At 43.0% G+C, this 18,642-nt stretch overlaps 1 protein-coding gene across 5 annotated transcripts in view; it reads left to right on the top strand.

Moving 5' to 3' along the window:
* The first annotated feature begins 379 nt into the window (after window positions 1-379).
* Window positions 380-18,642, top strand: part of RHBDL2 (rhomboid like 2) — a 45,638-nt gene continuing 27,375 nt past the window's right edge. For 3 of the 5 annotated variants that reach the window (XM_090271568.1, XM_090271566.1, XM_090271569.1), the window contains exon 1: window positions 381-516. The gene's annotated coding sequence lies outside the window, so the exon portion shown is untranslated. Of the gene's footprint in view, window positions 517-18,642 lie in introns of all 5 variants that reach the window. The other 2 variants (XM_090271567.1, XM_090271570.1) reach the window with 1 other exon arrangement.

Below are 18,642 nucleotides of genomic sequence, written 5' to 3'. Positions count from 1 at the left end.
CATCAAGTCACCCACCCTGGTGCCCAGTACGAGGCCTGGGTTTCTATCAGAGCACAATCGGAGTAAATAGAGACCATCCTGCTAAGGTCTTTCCCCAGAGAGCTGAGAATAGAAGGCAGGAGACCTGGACATAGAAGAGTAGGGTAGGACTTGGAGGAGGAATGGAGTTCAGTGTCAGGGCCACGGAGAAAGAGCAGAGGCTGGCACAGGCTTCCTGGCTCAGTCCCAGGCAGGCGGAGGGGGAGGACTCATTCATCCAGGGCCAGCCCAGGAGTGAGACTGTGGAGCTGGCTGGCCCGGCCCAGACCCAGGCTGAAAGATGGGAGGGGATTTCCTCAGGCTCCCTCCCTCAGGGCAGGGCGGCTGGGAACCTGTGTGACAAATTTAGTTCAGGGAGGGGTCAAGGAGCACCAGGAACAAGGTCAAGAACTACTGGGCAGTAGAGGCAGCCCCTTGGCCCAGGACGGAACACAGAAAGCAGCCTGCCCTGCCTGGAACACCTCCTGAATGAAGGAGGTAAGCTGCAGGAGCCAGCAGCCTGTGGAGGGAGTTCCTCCATGTGGCAAAGGGGGTTGAGGGCAGGAAGCACAGGGGTGGGGGCAGTGGGAAGGAGGCAGAACGCACCGGGTTTCCTTGGCAACCTCCCTTCCTGAGCAGCCTTTCGGAGTGGCCCCTTGGGATCTTGCAACTTTCTTTTCAAAGTTGGCAGTATGTTCGACCAGGAGTCAGGAGATTTCTTGGCTTCTCCCTCCAGGACATGGTGCGGGTACCAGGTAATGCTATTCCCTCTCTGTGTTCTGGTCAATCGTTGGCCTTCTCTCTCCCTTCCTCACATTCTCCCCAGTAATATCCCCACCCTCCCTCCTGCTTTCCAGATTTTTTCCCCCTACAAATGAGCCAGTTCCTTGCTCTCCTATGTTGTCCACCCTCTGCCCCTGCCCTGGGCACTGCAGACCACAGCCAGGGAAGACAGTTTCTCACTTCTTCATGCCTGCAAGGGCCTCCCTTAGGGTTATATATGTTTCCTCCTTCCTGGTATGGGGTATCTGAGGGATTTCAGCTGCCCATTTATTTATTTTTATTCATTTGTTTATTCATCATTGTTTGAATATGTATCTGGGTTCTCTGGGGCAGAAAAACACACATAATTTCTGCTCTTATGGGGAATAAGAAAATAGAAATTTATTTTACAAACATTTAATGATCATTTATAAGCTGGTGGGCAGTGTGGCACAGAGGAAAATTATTTTGGAATCATAGAGACACTTGGTTTCATAACTGACAGCCTCAGTTTCCATGCCCTCCCCCTGCCCGCCTGCAGCTGCCTGGGAGATAGCAATATTTTGGGCTGGGAGTACCCTGTGATAGCGGGGTGCCTCAAGCTGAGCCGCGTTTGGCCTTGATTGGTCCATCATGCTTGCAGCTGCGAGATAACCAAACTAAATTCAATAGTTCCTTTTTTCTTCCCACTATGAAGCAACCCCTTCCTTCCCTAGGAGTTCAGAGTTGGAGCCACTTGCGGCACGGCTCCCTCCCTGTTTGCTGATTCCCTCAATAAACTTCTTTTTTCCTGCTTGCTGTGTCTTGATGGACTTCTGAGCCACTCTGTTCTTACAATAACCCCCTCTTCTGTTCTCTTCCTGAGCCTTAGTTTCCTCATCTGTGAAATGGTATTGTTATGAAGATGACAGGAGGTAATGCATGTTAAGCACAGACCCTAGTGTGAGGCACATCTTGAAGCCTGAATAACACACACAAATCTGTGCTCCTCCCTTCTTCTTTGGCCTCTTTCCTACCACATCCCCCTCTCTAGACTTATAAAGATATGTAAGACAACCTCTGGCCTTGAAAGCTCTGGAAAGTAAACACAGAACTGGGCAGTAAAGAGAGGGAGGCCAAGAAGGGGTAGGGGTTGGGCTGAATAGGGAAGGTGTCTCCTGTGGGTCTGAGGAAAGCATGCTGGACCAGGGGTGGGACCTGGGGGGCATGTTAGTCCCAGCAGGCTCTCCTGCTGTTTCTGACTCTGCGAACTCTTACTGAGCAAGTAACAGGAACTACCAGTTCCTAAACCAACTCTGCTTTTAAATGCATTATCTCATGTAATCATAACCCTGTTATATTATTAAAGTGAAAATACAAACAGGCTAAAGGATTTGCCTATGGTCACCTGGCTAATAAGTTTCTCTGTATCAAAAAGAAAAAAAGGGCATTACCTTTCCCAACTTCCTAGACTCCAGCTTCTCCCTTCCTGTACACCCCCTGCTCTGGGCTGCTTCATCCAGGTGGGGAGGAGCACACTTCTTCCCGGATTCATGAACTCATTCGCTCACTCATACATCATTCATTCTATCAAGTGCACTGTAGGCCCTAAGGGGGCAGGGACAGTGTCTGTTCGTTCAGTTGTATAACCAGCAACTTGTATGTCCCTGACATGGAAATACTTGATGAATCCTTGAATAAATGAGTCCAGCAAACATTTAAAAAAAAACTATATTTTATTGATTATGCTATTACAGTTGTCCCAATTTTTCCCCTTTTTCCTTCTTCCACCCAGTCCCCCACCCCACTCCCTCAGGCCATCCCCACAAGTTGTCCATGTCCATGGGTCGTGCATATACGTTTTTTGGCTACTCTATTTCCTATGCTGTACTTTACATCCCTATGACTATTCTGTAAATACCAGTTTGAACTTCTTAATCCCTTCACCTTTTTCACCCATCCCTCTGATCTTCCTCCCATCTGGCAGTCCTCAAAACATTCTCTGTATCTACGATTCTGTTTCTGTTCTTCTTGTTTGTTTATTTTGTTTTTTTTTTTTTAGATTCAATTGTTGATAGATACATATTTATTGCCATTTTATTGTTCATATTTTTGATCTTCTTCTTAAAGAAGACCCTTTAACATTTCATATAATACTGGTTTGGTGGTGATGAACTACTTTGGCTTTCTCTTGTCTGGGAAGCTCTTTATCTGTCCTTTGATTCTAAACGATAGCTTTGCTGGGTAGAGTAATCTTGGTTGTAAGTCCTTACTTTTCATCACTTTGAATATTTCTTGCCAGTCCCTTCTAGCCTGTAAAGTTTCTTTTGAATAATCAGTTGATAGTTCTATGGAAACTCCCTTGTACATAACTGTTTTTCTCTTGCTGCTTTTCAGATTCTTTCTTTGTCTTTAACCTTTGGTGTTTTAATTATGATGTGTCTTGGTGTGGTCCTCTTTGAGTCTTGCTTGTTTGGGACTCTCTGTGCTTCCTCGACTTGTATGTCTATTTCCTTCACCAAATTAAGAAAGTTTTCTTTCATTATTTTTTCAAATAGGTTTCCAATTTCTTGCTCTCTCTTCTCCTTCCTGCATTCTCATGATGTGAATGTTGGTATGCTTGAAGTTGTCCCAAAGGTTCATTATACTATCCTCATTTTTTTTTTTAATTCTTTTTTCTTCTTGTTGTTCTGATTGGTTGTTTTTTGCTTCCTTATATTCCAAATTGCTAATTTGATTCTTGGCTTCATCCACTCTACTGTTGTTTCCCTGTGAATTGTTCTTTCTTTATTTTGACTAGTGTATACTTTGTTTCTGACAAGATCTTTTTTATGCTGTTGAGGTCCTCACTAAGTTCCTTGCACAGCCTTATAACCAGTGTTTTGAACTCTGCATCTAGTACATTGCTTGTCTACATTTTGTTTCATTATTTTTCTGGGTTTTTGTTCTGTTCTTTCATTTGGGCCATATGTTTTTGCCTCATTTTGGCAGCCTCTCTCTGTTTGTTTCTATGTATTAGGTAGAGCTGCTATGTCTCCCAGGATTAGTAGTGTGACCTAATGCAGTAGGTGTGCTGTAGGGTCCAGTGGCACAGCTTCCCCTATTACCCAAGCTGGGTACTCAAGGTGTTCCCACAGTGTGGGCTGTGTATCCCCTCCTGTTGTAGTTGAGCCTTGATTGCTGTTGGCATGTCCAAGGTCACCCACTGCCTGTGTTCTGTCTAGAGTCACAGAGCATAAGCTGCAAAATGATCTGCAGATGGCTGCTACTTGTGCTGGGCTTCGAACTGCCCAGGCGAGGCCAAGCTGTGAATCAAAGCTGACTTCTTCCATTGCCAGGCCTAGGACAACTTCACAAGAGGTATGGGACTCACTGAAGCCTGATGTTGTTTGTTTGAGATAATTTTGGAAAATCTGAAGCATGGGCCAAGGCAAGCCATTCATATGGAAAAGTCACTGGAAACAGCTCTAATGGGTCTGAAAGTTGGGTGGGACAGAGACTCAGGGAATCACTGGGGTGGGGAAAGCAGCGTAAGCTGTTGATGGAGTTTCGGATGCCTGCCTCCTGGCTCCGTGGCTCTTTTGTGGGGAGGACTCGGAAAAGGAATATTAGCCTCTGCCAGCACTTCTGTCTGGGATAAAGCTTCTCCCTCAGCTTGGCCCTGATGCTGGATAATTCAGTTCTCCCTTGTATGTCTCTGATGCTTTTCAATCTGTTGTCCCCACACTGGAGCTCAGAGGGAGTGAATCCGAGTAAGTCATGGGCCCTTTAGGAGGAACTGCTAGGGAGTCCAGTAGTTTCTATCTTTCACAGCCTCAATCCCCACTGATTTTTACAGCTTTATTTTGTGGCCTGGTATGGGACTTGGACCCTTCACTCCTGAGATATCCCTCCCTATTTTTATATGCCACATGTGGGTACAGGACCCTCCCATTTTATATCTCTAACCCTCCTACCAGTATCAGTGTGGTTTATTCTTTTTCTTCCTTTTTAAAAAAGTATATTTTATTGATTATGTTGTTATAGTAGTCCCAATTTTTTTTCCGTTTGCTCCCCTCTGCCCAGTACCTCTCTTCCCTGCAGCAGTCCTACTCTTCTTAGTTCATATCCATAGGTCATGCATATAAGTTCTTTGGCTTCACCCTTTTCTACATTATTCTTAACCTCTCACTGTCTATTTTGTACCAATCAATTATGCTTCTTAGTCCCTGCATCATTTCTCCATTTCTCGCCCTCTCCCCTCTCAGCTGATAACCCTCCAAATGATCCCCATACCTATGATTCTGTTCCTATTCTGGTTTGCTTAGTTGGATTTTGTCTTTATTTTTTAGATTCAGTTGTTGATAGTTGTGAGTTTGTTGTCATTTTAATGTTCATAGTTCTGATTTTCGGTTTATTCTTTAATTCTGTAGTTGTAGGATTTTCATTTAGCTTGATTTCTGACCTTTCTGAATGATGGTTGTTCTACAGTTTAGTTGTCATTTTGATGTGGTTGTGTGAGGAGGGGAGCAATGTTTACCTGTGCCACCATCTTCAGCAGAAGTCTCCAGGAAACATTTATTGATGTATTCCATGGGCTCCATAGTAGGGATTTGAAGATGAGTAAAACTTAAGTCCTATTCTCAGGGTACTTACTCACAGTCTTGCAGAGGAGATGGTGATAATATAAAGAAGACAATAGTACTCTAGACAGGAACAGAGTTTGTTGAAGGAACTGAGAAGGGCATTTAATTCTACCATCTCTGCTTTGTTCTCCACTGTTCTCCACTATGGCAGGCACATAGTTAATGCTCAATATAGCTTTGTAGAGGAGATGTTTAGGACAGTCTTGAAGGGTTTAAGACTTCACCAGGAAAACATATGGGGGAGGAAAAATATTCTAACAGAGGGAGATTCTCATGAAAAGGCCTAGTGAGGGAGGGAACTGGAATTGCTGGGGGCTCAGTATGGTTGAAGGGTAGTGTGTGTGCATTGAGGAATGGCAAGGAATGAGAGTGAATAAATAGGCAGGGCTCAGGTCATGAGGCCCTCATGTGCCTTGTTAAGGAGCCTAGATGTTATATGAAGGGCATTGGGCAACATACCAAAGGGGCTTAGCAAAGGGAGGACACCATCTGATTTGTATTTCAGAAATGTGGCTGATGGTTGAGGAGATCACACCGTGATCTCTAGGCCTGATGGAGTTCCTACCTGTCTGAGGAAATGAGTCTTCCTTTTTAGGACTTTATAATGGTTCATGAAGAGCATCCTGACTTGTCCCGTGTCCTTATCTATGAATGCTTTGCCTTCAGCTGTACAGTGGGTTACAGCTGATCTATTCTTTCTATAAACTGAAATTTATGAATAAGTTACATTTGTATAATCTGGAGCAAATTCTGGGATATACTACTTGCTAACTTGCAATCCTTTGTGCTTTATTTATATTTTTTTAAATTTGTGGTTGTCAAATGATCTTTAACTGAAATATTTTTCTTTGTAGTTCTTAACTAGCTGAACATTCCACTGCACCACTGTTAATGTCATCCATGATGTCATGAGGATGGCAGCTACCACCATTGTGACCCACAGACTGGGCAGTTTCAGGATCTCTTTAATAGTTCTAGAGAGTTCTCTAGCTTAAATTGGTGCTGGATCTGTAGGGCAATGTTGACAGTCATTAAAAATGATATTTCCACTGTGCTTAATGTTTTTTTTCCTTCTTTCTGTCTCGTAGCGGTTCTTTAATGGCTTTAATGATCAGGGCAGAGGAAGAAGGTACTATCTCAATCTTGGATTGTCTGTACTGAATGGTCAGTTTCACTGTAATCTGTAGACCCTTCTAGTCACTGGTTGCTTTGGCGATATCATCACCAACCTTTTTTGAGACAGACGCAGGGGGCTGTTCTTGGGGGCCAGGGCAGCTGTGGCACCGACTTCCCTACCGGTGTACCTCAGATATACAACTTTGATCTTGGAGGCAACTGTTGTCAGATGAACCCAGATTTGGACTAAGCAACCGAAGAAAGTTTCACCTAGGCCTCCTCTGAGCCCAAAGCTGAAAGACAAAAGCTGTGCTTTCTTACATAAAAGAGGAAGAGATGGAGTTTTAGATGGGACACCAGGAACTATATGGAGCTCTGAATGTGTTCAGGGGGTTTGTGTCAAATATGCTAGTGGCCCTGGAACTGGGGGGACATGGACCTGGATAGCTTTAAGGGAATCAGTTTCCAGATCCTCAATTTCCATAGGTACTCTTTCCTGAAAATAATCTACTTGTCTGGATTCTTTTAAATTCTCCTTTTCAACTCCGCTTTCATTGTTTCACTTCTCTGGCTTTACTAAATTCTTCGTGAATCTTTTTATGTTAAGTTATTTGGGAATATAAAAACCAAAAGGATAATTGGAGAATGGTCTGTTCCAGAGAGAGCAAGCAGAGAGAGATTAGGTAAAATAAACTGAAGGGGTGGTGCCTTAGTATAGACTCTTACAGTATTTATAGAAAAAAAAAAAAAGTACTGCCCTGACTGGTGTGGCTCAGTGAGATGGATGTTCTGCAAACTGAAAGGTCGCCAGTTGAATTCCCAGTCAGGGCACATGCCTGGGCTGCGGGCTTGGTCCCCTGTTGGGAGAGTGAGAGAGGCAATTGATGTTTCTCTCCCTCCCTTCCCCTCTCTCTAAAAAGTAAATAAGATATTAAAAAAAATTTTAAAAACTCGTTTAGTGTTAATTATATTTCAGACACTGTACTAAGGGTTTTACAGATTAATAAACACATATCATGTCTATAAAGTACAGTAGTCCCTCTCTAGATCGCGGTTCACAGGCCTCACTGTATCGCGGCATTTTAAAAAATATTATATTTAATTATTTATCACGAATTTTTCTCCATATCGCGGGATTTTGTGATACTGTATACGTATGCTGTTAAAATTATGTAGATTTAACAGTGTCGAATAAACGTAAGTTTCCTACTTCGCGGGGGGGTGGGGGTGTCTAGAACATAATACCCGTGAAAATTGAGAGAATACTGTAGATACTTATTATTCTTCTTTTACAGATGAGGTTCCCAAGGTACCCAGAGGTTTAATTAGTTTCCCAAGGTCATAGAGCTATTAAGTGGTTAAATCAGGGTTTGAACTCTTTCTTGTCTCTTGTACCTTATCTCTAGAATGTGTGCTCTGAACCATTATGCTACTCTTCTTTAAACATAAGTGCTTTTGCTGTTTATGTATTGCAAAATTATAATTGGGACCTGTGCCAGTTGTCATGGGGATGCAAATGAATTCATTTATAGAAATTTTTAAAAATGAAGGTGGATTTTCTTATGGGCAGAAAATTATTCTGGTTTGGTTGATTGATCTGACAGTGAGGACTGACTTTGACAACTGGTTTATGGGTAGACAAGTTCCATAAACTGAATACGCTAAATCTGTAGTCCCAAGGTTTGGATGAAAATATAGCTAAAGCTTGTCTCTAATAAAGACTGAGCCAGAAGATTCTTCCTTGGAACCTATTTTTACTCACGAAAAATAAATTTTTAAAAGATTTTATTTATTTATTTAGAGAGAGGAGAAGATAGGGAGAAGGAGACAGAGAAAAACAATGATGTGAGAAATATCGATTGGTTACCTCTCGCATGCACCCCAACCAGAGACCATGCCTGCAACTCACACATGTGCCCTGATCAGAAATCAAGCTGGCAGTCTTTTGCTTTGCAGTTTATGCTGGCCAGGGCATGAACAATAGTTTTAGTTATTAACTTAAAAACATGTAAGAGGGTCATAGCTTTTTCAAAATTCTTATGGAGACTCATGAGCAAAAAATGTGAAGACTTTTGGTATATGGCACATATAAACATCACCGGCCATGTGCATGATGGTGGGAACGAGGATTCTGATCAGGTGAGGTGAAGTGTCTTGTCCATACGTAAGCAGGGGCAGAATTGGAGCGAGAATTAGGGTTTTCTGACTACTGTAATTTCAGTGCTCTATTACTCCGTACTTCCTTCTTTCTTCATTCTTCATTTACTTGCTGGTTTATTAGGGAAGATTTCCTAGGGAAGTGTTATCAGTTATGAAGGACCTAGCCTTGTATGAATATGTTGGGGTATGTGTAAGGGATGAAGAAAGGTTTAGGTAGAGGGAACAGCAAGTGCAAAGACCCTGAGGCAGGAGAGAGCCTGGTGCGTTCCTGGGACAGAAAGGAGGCCCTGTGGTTGCAGCACAGAAATGCTGGGGTGAGTGGTAGAATTCCACAAAGAAGGCAGGACCTGGGTTATATAGGGCATGATCAGCCATGGTAAAGATCCTCTTATTTTCCTCAAAGACAGTGGGAAAGCATTGCAGGATTTTAAGCAGAGAGCTGATATATTCTGACTTACAGTGTGTTTTTGTTTTGTTTTGGAGGGAAGCAGGAATGGAAACATAGATGCAGACTAACTGTAATCTATTTTGTGGAGGGATATAAAGATGAACAATGTTAAAGGAAAGGCAGAATGATATGGGATGTCATTCTGTCTTCGAGTTCTAATGAGGTGTGTTGGTAGCTATTGTATAAGAAATCACATCAAAATTTAGTAGCTTATTTTGTCATGATTTTATGGGTCTGGCATATGGGCAGAGTTCAGCTGAATGTTTCTTCTGCTCCATATGTTGTTAGCTGGGGTCAATCACTTGGCTAGACTGATGGTTCCCAAATTACAATGGTTTGACTTATGATTTTTTGACTTTTCCATGGTGAGAAAGTGATGTGCATTCAGTATAAACTGTACTTTGAATTTAGATTTTTTTCCTAGGCTACAATATGCAGTATGATCCTCTCTTGTGATACTGGGCAGTGGCAGTGAGATAATTTTGCCCAACTGTAGGCTAATTAAGTATTTTGAGCACATTTAAGGTAGGCTAGGCTAAGCTATTACGTTTGGTAGGTTAGGTGTATTAAATGCATTTTCAACTTATGACATTTTTAACTTCTAATGGATTTATCAGGTTTTAACCCTATTGTAAGTCAAGGAGCGTCTGTTTTCATTTGGTGGATGAACTGGGCTGGGAGGTCCAAGACGGCTTCACTCACAGGTCTGGCACACTGATGCTCTTCCACGTGGCCTCACTCTGTGTAGGTAGCTTGGGCTTTTTCACAGCATGGTGGCCTCAGGGTAGTCAACCTTTCTTCCTTAAAAAAAAAAAAAAAAGACTTTATTTATTTATTTTTAGAGAGAGGGGAAGGGAGGGAGAAAGAGGGAGAGAAACATCAACGTGAGAGAGAAACGTTGATCGGTTGCCTCTCATATGTACCCCGACAGGGAACAGAACCAGTAACCCAGTATGTGCCCTTGCTGGGACCTTTCGGTTTGCAAGACGACCTCCAATCAACTGAGCCACCCAGGCAGGGCATGGTAGTCAACCTTTTTTATATGGTGTCAGGCTTCACAGAGGGAGCATTCCAAGAGGAACAAAAGTGGGGCTACAGATCTCTTAAGACCTGAACTTGAGAGGTACCTGGCACTACTTCTGCCACATATTATTGGTCAAAACCAGTCACAGGGCTGGCCCGGATTCAAGGAGAGGAAGAGCAAACTCCACCTCTCAGTGGAAAGAATGGCAAATAACATGCTCTGCCTTTAATCTACTGCACAAGGCTTCTGGGAACTGAGTAATCATAACCACCCTGATGATGCTGACCCACTTTTAAGTTTAAATCACAGTATACTGTGTTGGAACAATTTATAGGCCTCTATTCCCTACTGCATAGGGAGGGACTGGAGAAGAGGAGGTTTTCTTTTGTTTGTTTTTTCCTTCTGTTTCCAGAGCCTATCACATACGAGGCATTCAAGGTATTCTTGTCCAATGAATGCACGCATCACTGGTTATCAGACTGTGGTATACATAAGAATGCCCTGGGGAATTGTTAAGAAAGCATGTAGATTTCTGGGCAAGACCTTCGCCAGACCCTCTGAATCCAAATCTCTAGGGCAGGAGCTTTTAGTTTTGGTTGCCAATTAAAACTACCAGTGACCCGACCCTAGCTCCAGAGGCTCTGATTTCATTGATCTGGGCTGAGCTCAGGCATCAATACATTTTTACAGTTTCCTCAGACAATTCTGTTGTGGAGCCAGGGTTAAAAACCACTGCCTTAGGGCTGAAACCAGACATCTTCACTTGATGTCCTCAGATGGTTCTAATATAGGTGGTCAATTATAGGATGACCAACTGTCCTCAGTCCTAAGAAATCCCTAGTGCTGTCCAAACCAGCATAGTTGGTCACTATTGATAGACTACCATTTAAGGAACATTGTGGATGAGGCACTGCAAGTCTTTTTGAAAAATACCTACAAATACAATACATAGCGAAAGCAGTGATTCTGCCTCCTTACTTAAGAGACTGATATAGTATCATAATGCTATCAAATAAAGTCAACTTCTTGAATTAAGGAGATGGCTCAGGGTCAGGGCTTTCCTTCAGCCCTGTGCTCTGGTGTGCTAGGTCTGTTAAACTAGTTAAATAGTGTGTCCACCTCTGGGAATTCTTCCGGACTGTATTCCTTAGTGTACATGAGGCAGCTTTGAAAGACAGACCCCCATCAATAAGGATGATGAATTGAGGATATAGTAAGATATAGGGTGAAATTCTGTGTCTCTCCACCAGTGTGTATTATTATTACTATTTTTCATACTCTAATAAGGTACACAAATCTATGTAATATCTTAAATAGCTCGGTGTGGAGGCGTTGTGGTGTAGGGGAAAGCCCAGAGTCTGGCCTCAGAAAAATGGGTTGGCGCTGCAGCTTTGCTGCGACTTGGTATGTAATCTTGGATGCCTCTTTTTGCCTTAGTTGTTCATCTGTAAAATGGGAATAGTAATGAGGTCTTCACAGGGCAACTGGGAGGATCCACTTAAACAGCATAAGTGAAAGTGGTTCTGTAGACTGGGAAGGGGAGGTACCACGGCTTTCTTAGAATGAGAGACACAAAGACATGACCAAGGCCCTGGCCCCCTACCCCGAACCACAGCCGCAGCTGTGAGATCCCAAGAAAGAAGCCTGGAACCTGTGGCGGGCATGCAGAGACCTCAGGAAGCAGCGTTTCTACCTGAGTTGCCCTCACAATTGAGGGCAAGAGTGCTTTGCTTCAGTAAGAAGGAAATCTTTTGGGAAAAAAAGGTATTTTTTGTTTTTAAATCTTTTGCCTATTTATTCCAAGTGTATCCTCAGAGACATAGCAAAAAGAAACAACCTCAGCCATAAACCCATAATATTGAAAAGCTGGTTCTCAATTTCTGTAGCTAAAAAAGTACTCTTTCAGGTTATAACCACAGAGATTGCTGCAGGCCTCTGGAACTGGGCATAATGATGGTTTGCAGTGTGATGAAGGAGGCTGTTAATCTTTGTGGCCCAGCAGCGCAGTCCATGGCCTCTCCAATTACTCAGGTTGCCTAGCAACACCACCAAAAGCCTCCTCACCAGGCCCAGCTGGGCAGCAGTTGGGTACACCCAGCATAGCCTGCCACCCAGCCTCCTGGGCTCCTCGGCCACATCAAGGCTGCATTCAGCCTCCGCAGGGGCCTGCCTGGTACTAGTGAGTGGGTGGGGTCAGCTGTTTGAAAACACAATTCAGATATTTAGAACCTACTTGTTAGAGCGCAGCTAGGAAAGAACACAAGCAATTGATCTGAACTCTCTTCTGACAAAGAGGAGTTGTCTAAGGCGGTGGCCTCTCCTGGGTGAGGTGAAGAAGGGAAGGTGAGCCTGACTTAGTCCTCTGGCTTCTCAGACAGGCAAACTCTTTCCTTTCCTGGACGTCTGTCTCCAGGCTGACTCCCAGTGGCAGGGATGGGAGTGATGGGGAGTCCCAGCCCCATCCTCAGGGCTGGGGACCTGCCAGTTATCCTGCGCTCCCATTTGGGAACTCCCAGGGTCTAGTCTGGTTCTGTTTGGGGACCCCAGGGAAGAAGAGGGAGATTAGGGCAGAGGGAAGGGTGGGACGGAAATAATAGAAACAAAGATGTACACTTTTGTAACACTAGGTGTGGAGAAATCACAGGGCACAGGAACACATGGGGTCTTTGGAGTCAGCTGCCCTGGGCTCCTCTCTCCTCACTGGCTGTAGAACCTTGATCAAGGTTTCTGGAAGCCTGAGTTTTGTTATCCATAATACAGAGATGTTATTATCTTACTATACAAGGTTGTTGTGAAAATTAACAAAGAGAATGTCCATAAAGTGTTTAGTATTGAACCCCAGCACACAGTGCTCACTAAATGACAACTCTTACTTCATTTGATTCTTATAATAAGATACCGAGAGGAAAGAGGAGTTCCGTTTCACAGTTGAGGAAACTGAGGCTCAGTGAAATTAAATGTGGATGCTGGGAGTAGAACTCAGGTCTTTACAGTGCCCAGCACAGGGAGAAGCGCTCCTCAAAGAAAGGCCGCAAGCCCTTCCGTAGCCATTACAGCATGGTGGCCCCACAGGTCTCCTCTCACAGCCCAGTGATGGCAGAGTAATAATGTGGTGGGGAGGGGGAGGGGGTGTGTGTGCAGAGGAAAAGGGCGATGGAAGGTGCTTTTCAACTCAGTGATATAAGACTCTCAGTTAATGTGGTGTGGATAAAATTCCTCTTCCTCCTCCCTTTCCTCTTCCTTCCCTCCTTCACTCCCTCTTTCTTCTTTTGTCCCTTCTTTCTTTTCTTCCTCTCTCCCTTCCTCCTTACCTCCTTTCCTCCTTTCTCCCTTCTTTCCAGTATTCTTTCCAATAAAATTTTTATTTTTTTGAAATAATTTTAGATTTATTAAAAACTTGCAGAGTTTTTGTTTATCCTTTACTGAATATCTCCTGTGTGCCAGGAACTTTTGGGGCATGAGGAATAATACAGCAATAAAACTGTCTCTGCCTTCCCTGGCTGGTGTGACTCAGTGGATTGAGCATCGGGCTGTGATCCGAAGGGTTGCTGGTTCAATTCCCAGTCAGGGCACATGCCTGGGTTGTGGGCCAGGTCCCCCCCATTTGGGGGTGGGTGAGAGGCAACCAATCTCTCACACAATGTTTATCTCCCTCTGTCTCTCTCCCTTCCCTTTTCTCTAAAAATAAATAAGCCTTAAAAAAAAAACCTGTATTTGCCTTCCATGAGAAGATCACAGAGTATGTGTGAGGGAATATGGACCTTAGAGAGCCTTAGTTTGTGGTTCTTAAAGGGGCTGCTGCCTCCACTTCACTGTTGTGCTTGTCAGAGACCTACTAAATCTAATCATTAGTTTCTTCAGGATGGGGCCACACAGGAATCTATGAAAAACAAATGCCTGGGAGCGGGGGGCGGTGATTCTAAGGCACAGCCAGTTTGGGGAACTATTGGTCTAGTGCAGAGTGTTCGCTGTGCATGTGAGGGGACTGTTGCTCACAGCTGGGGAACGGCAGAGTCTGCACCAGAAAACAGGTCTCCTGCTGTGCTTTCCTTACAGTGTGCCTCCCAGACAGACATAGAACAAGAAACGCGTTTAACTTGCAACAGGATAGAGTTTAGAAGAGTTTCTCGGCTGTTTAGGTGTATGAATTAGGTTCTTAGCTGCAAAGTACATAAACTGATTCTGGCTGATTATACCAGGAAATGAATTTTATTGAAAACACATTGGGTAGTTAAAACAAACAAACTATTCTTCTTTTCCTACTCACACTTCTGACACCAAGTATGTGTTTTTCACACCAAGCCATTCTGACACTAACCCATAGATGAAGGGCTCAGTCCCATAAGACTTCTCCCCACTTCAGATGCCAGTTGCAAGTCTGGGCTCCCAGTACTTCTGACCAACTAGCTATAAATTGGGGTTTCTATTACCTGGTCCTCAGGTTCAATAATTTGCTCAAAACTCAGGAGAGGGCTTTACTTACTATTATCAATTCATTGTATACAAAGTACTGTATACAACTCAGGAACAGCTGGATGGAAGAGATGCACAGAGCAAGGTGTGTGAGTGGGGATGTGGAGCTTCCCTACTCCCTCTGGGTGTGTCGCCCTCCCAGCATCTCGATGTGTTCAACAACATGGAAGCTCTCTGAACACCTTTGTTTAGGGTTTTTATGGAGGTTCCATTACATAGGCATGATTGATTACATTCTTGACCATTGGTGATTAAACCCAATCTTTAGCCCTTTTCCCTTTCCAGAGGTTGGGGCTGAAAGTTCCAACCCTCTAATCACGTGGTTGTTTCCTCTGGCAACCAGCCCCCATCCTCCAAGAGTCACTTCATTAGCATAAACTCAGGTGTGGTTGAAAGAGGCTTATTATAAATAACAAAAGATGCTTCTCTCACCTCTATCACTCTGGAAATTCCAAATGGGGATGAAGACCAAATATGTATTTCTTAGTATATCATAATTTCACAGATACGTTACAAAATCACTAGAAGGCTGCAGAAACAAAGGGAGACGAGGAGCCTAGAACTATATAAAAATTTCATCGCAGAGCCCAGGTAGGCGAAGACAGCCTCTTTGTTGCTGCTGTATGCGCGTTGCTGCAGCCTTCGTCAAAGATACAGCTGGCATTGGACACCAGATATTGCTGTCCACTGCTGTAAAGAATTTTCCCGAACAACAGCTCTGGTCTAAAGTATCCTAAGCAAATGCAGCTGATGGGGCAAGCCTACCTTCTAAGGACCTAAAAAAGTGAGTGGTTTTAGCTTGGGCTTCTGTAGCAGGAAGTGGTCTCTGCTGCCTGCTAACATTCATGAAATGAGGAATTCTCCAAGAAAACTGACTAATTAATGATCACTACGTAAGTGTTATGAAAAGAATACACTGGAAGTCTTCCAACATTTGCAGATTCATCACGTACAGGTTTTGTATTTCATTAGCTACCCTGTTGTAAATGAATGAATTGAAAAACTGGTTATGCCTGTTGCCAGTCATTTACTATAACAGTGAGCCAGGCCTACTGTTCCACCTTGACATCTCATGTGACTTTACTATTTATTTTCTACTAGTGACAGACTTTATGTAACCTGCATGCAATAACTAAAATCTTTGTTTCTTGTTGGAGGAGTAGGAGAGTCTCAGAAAAATAAATCACTTGATAGTGCCAGTGTGATAAACATGAAAACAAAGTGAAGAGGCCCGAGAAAGTAACTTTTTTTCTTTTTAATTTTTTTTGGCAGAAAGAGAAGTTTTAGACAAATGGGCATGGAATGTCAAGTTCAGTGGTGTGTAATATCTCTGATATCCAGAGATCCACCATGTCTGTCACATAGATACAAGGACAAATGCTTTGGGAAGTGATTTTAGTAAGTTTTTCAGCCAGTGTAGAAACTGCTCTTTGAGAGAGATTAAAATTTATGGAATATGAAAAGAGGTACCACTAACCAAGTTTTCTTTTTCTTTTCTTTTTTTGGGACTTTGGGTGTGAAGAGTTGAACATGGTTAATACCCCTCACACCACAGATTTTATAAATAACTTCACATTTGCATTTATAGAATCATTAAGGGTCTGAAATGAAATCATTTAAAACTTTCTGGCTATAATTTACAGCATAATTTTGGGAGATAATATATGGTATAAGTGAATGAGGACACCCGAAGGGTCTTTGGAAAAATCCCTTGCGATGTGAAGGGCCTCCTGTGCAGAGCTCCTTATGGAAATTTATATTTCTACAGATTTTTTAAGAAAGGCAGACAACAACAGAGTGGTGCTAGGCAGATGGAGAATGGGAGTGGAAACTAGGCAGAGGTGGGCAAAAGGGGTGGAAACGGGGATGGAAAGAGACTTTGGGGCGATGGGGGCATGATGCAGTGTGCAGATGATATTTTGTTGAGTTGTACACTTGAAACCTGTAAGGTTTTGCAAACCAATGTTACCCCAATAAGTTCAATTAAAAAGAAAAAGGGCAGACAACTATTCTGAGTAAATGAGCACAGCCCTGCCCTTTCCAATCTTTGGCCAACACACCTACTCCATGATTTATAACACAAGCAACGCTGCTACCAGATACGGTCAGGAAATAGGGACGTTCTTTCCAGTTTTCCTCTTTTGAAGAATACTTGCTGGCCATGAAAGGAAGGCCTTTGGTATTTGGGGTGCAGGGGGGAACATGTCTCCATTTTTAACCAGAAGGCTATGATTTTTTTATACTTCTCCAGAGACATTCTTTCTAATGATGTAAGAAACATCCAAACCTGTGGAAAAAATTTTTTTAAAAGATTTTATTTACTTATTTTTAGAGAGAGGATAAGAGAGGAAGAAAGAGAGGGAGAGAAACATCAATGGGTGGTTGCTGCTCCCACACCCCCAACTGGGGACCTGGCCCCACACCCAGGCATGAGCCCTGACTGGGAATTGAACTGGTGACCCTTTGGTTCTGAGGCCAGCATTCAAGGCACTGAGACACACCAGGTGGGGCGGAAAATTTTTATTAGTTTATTTGATCCAAACTGATGACAAAAACCCAGAAGCAAAATCTCAATAAGTTGAGAAAAATGCTCCAGAGAGTGGCAATTTTGCAGCTTATTTTATACATTGGAGTTAAAGGAGGAGACGTAAGGAGGATTACATGGAATTCATTGGGGGTAGGTTAAGGGGTGGGAGAAAGCAAAGAGGGACTCTCTGGGGTTAACACCTATGTCTATATTTGACAATATCCGAAATGATACATTTAAGAGGATTGTTGTATTTTTCTCTGGCTTAGTAATCTAAGATACTCATTAAAGGCAGGAGATGTTTATGGTGCTTGTTTCCAGCCTCCTTCCTCTCAGTGTTTACGGCATAGCAAGTGCTGCTGCTGAAGAGAATAGAGCAAGCAGCAGGACCTGCATTTGGCCAAATAAACAGATGCAAGTCTTCTACCTTGGTGGGTACAGGGTAGTTAATAACATTTAGAGCACATAGAGAAGGTATGTGGGGAACAAGGTAAAAATGAGAGGTTCTATAGTCTGGGGTGGGTGTACCCTGAGGAGTCTGGGAAAGGAGATTACTCTGACATTTCAAAGGTATGTTATCTCTGATATAAAAACACAATAGACAGGCTTACTGAAGGTAAAGTTTGACCTTTGCCAAGGAAGTTACAGGCCTAGGATGTGACTACCGTCATGACCTGGTTTTATTAGGACTTTTTATGTTCAGACTTGTCCTATGTGGTGACTTTTGGTCTCTGAGTTTGTAAGGCCACCATGCGGGCCTCCTCTGAGCTTGTTAGGTTTAGTTTGTGTCTCCTTTTCCGTCCACACTAACAATCTACCCCATTTGTTCCCTACCAGTAGGATGAAAATGTTTTGAGATGTGTGTGTGATTTCATATTTAAAAATTTTATTTTTATTTATTTTTAATTTTTTCAACTACAGTTGACGTTCATTATCAATTTATATTAGTTTTGGGCATATAGCGTGGTGGTTAGATATTTATATAATTTACAAAGTGTTCTTACAATGTATGTGTGTGATTTCAACAAAGAGTTGGCCGCCAGTTGCTGCAGATAAGAGGTGAAGTATAACATCAAGCCAACATTAAAGAAAGCTCAAGAAATCTGCATAACCTTTGCTTAGTGAGAGAGCACAGTCAGTGCTGTAAATAATGCCACTCAATGAGTAACACTGCAATGAGAGTGGCCAAGTAAATCATTTGATACCTGTGGATGCCTTTGTAACTATGTGGGTCTATAATGTGTTGTAATCATGGCTCACTTGATTTGAGGCTCCCGTTCTATTCAAATGGGCTTCCAAAAATTCTGCTAATCCGAAGTGTTCTTCCAGATATTCTATACCAACTTTGACCTACAATGGCTACACGCATACAGGGACAAAATGAATGACATGACCTTAGGTTAGACTTGCTTTGTGAGACCCTAGGGAGGAAAACCTTGAACCCAGGAGCAAGTGCTGGTGAGTAGATTTCAGCACAGTGTAAGGAAGAACTACCTAAGAATTAGAACTG

This window comes from Furipterus horrens, unplaced genomic scaffold (assembly GCF_987537825.1).
Source record: "Furipterus horrens unplaced genomic scaffold, mFurHor1.1.pri manual_scaffold_3, whole genome shotgun sequence".
Lineage (NCBI taxonomy): Eukaryota > Metazoa > Chordata > Mammalia > Chiroptera > Furipteridae > Furipterus > Furipterus horrens.
The sequence above is the reverse complement of the archived record's forward strand: the minus strand, read 5'-3'. Positions and strand labels throughout refer to the sequence as shown.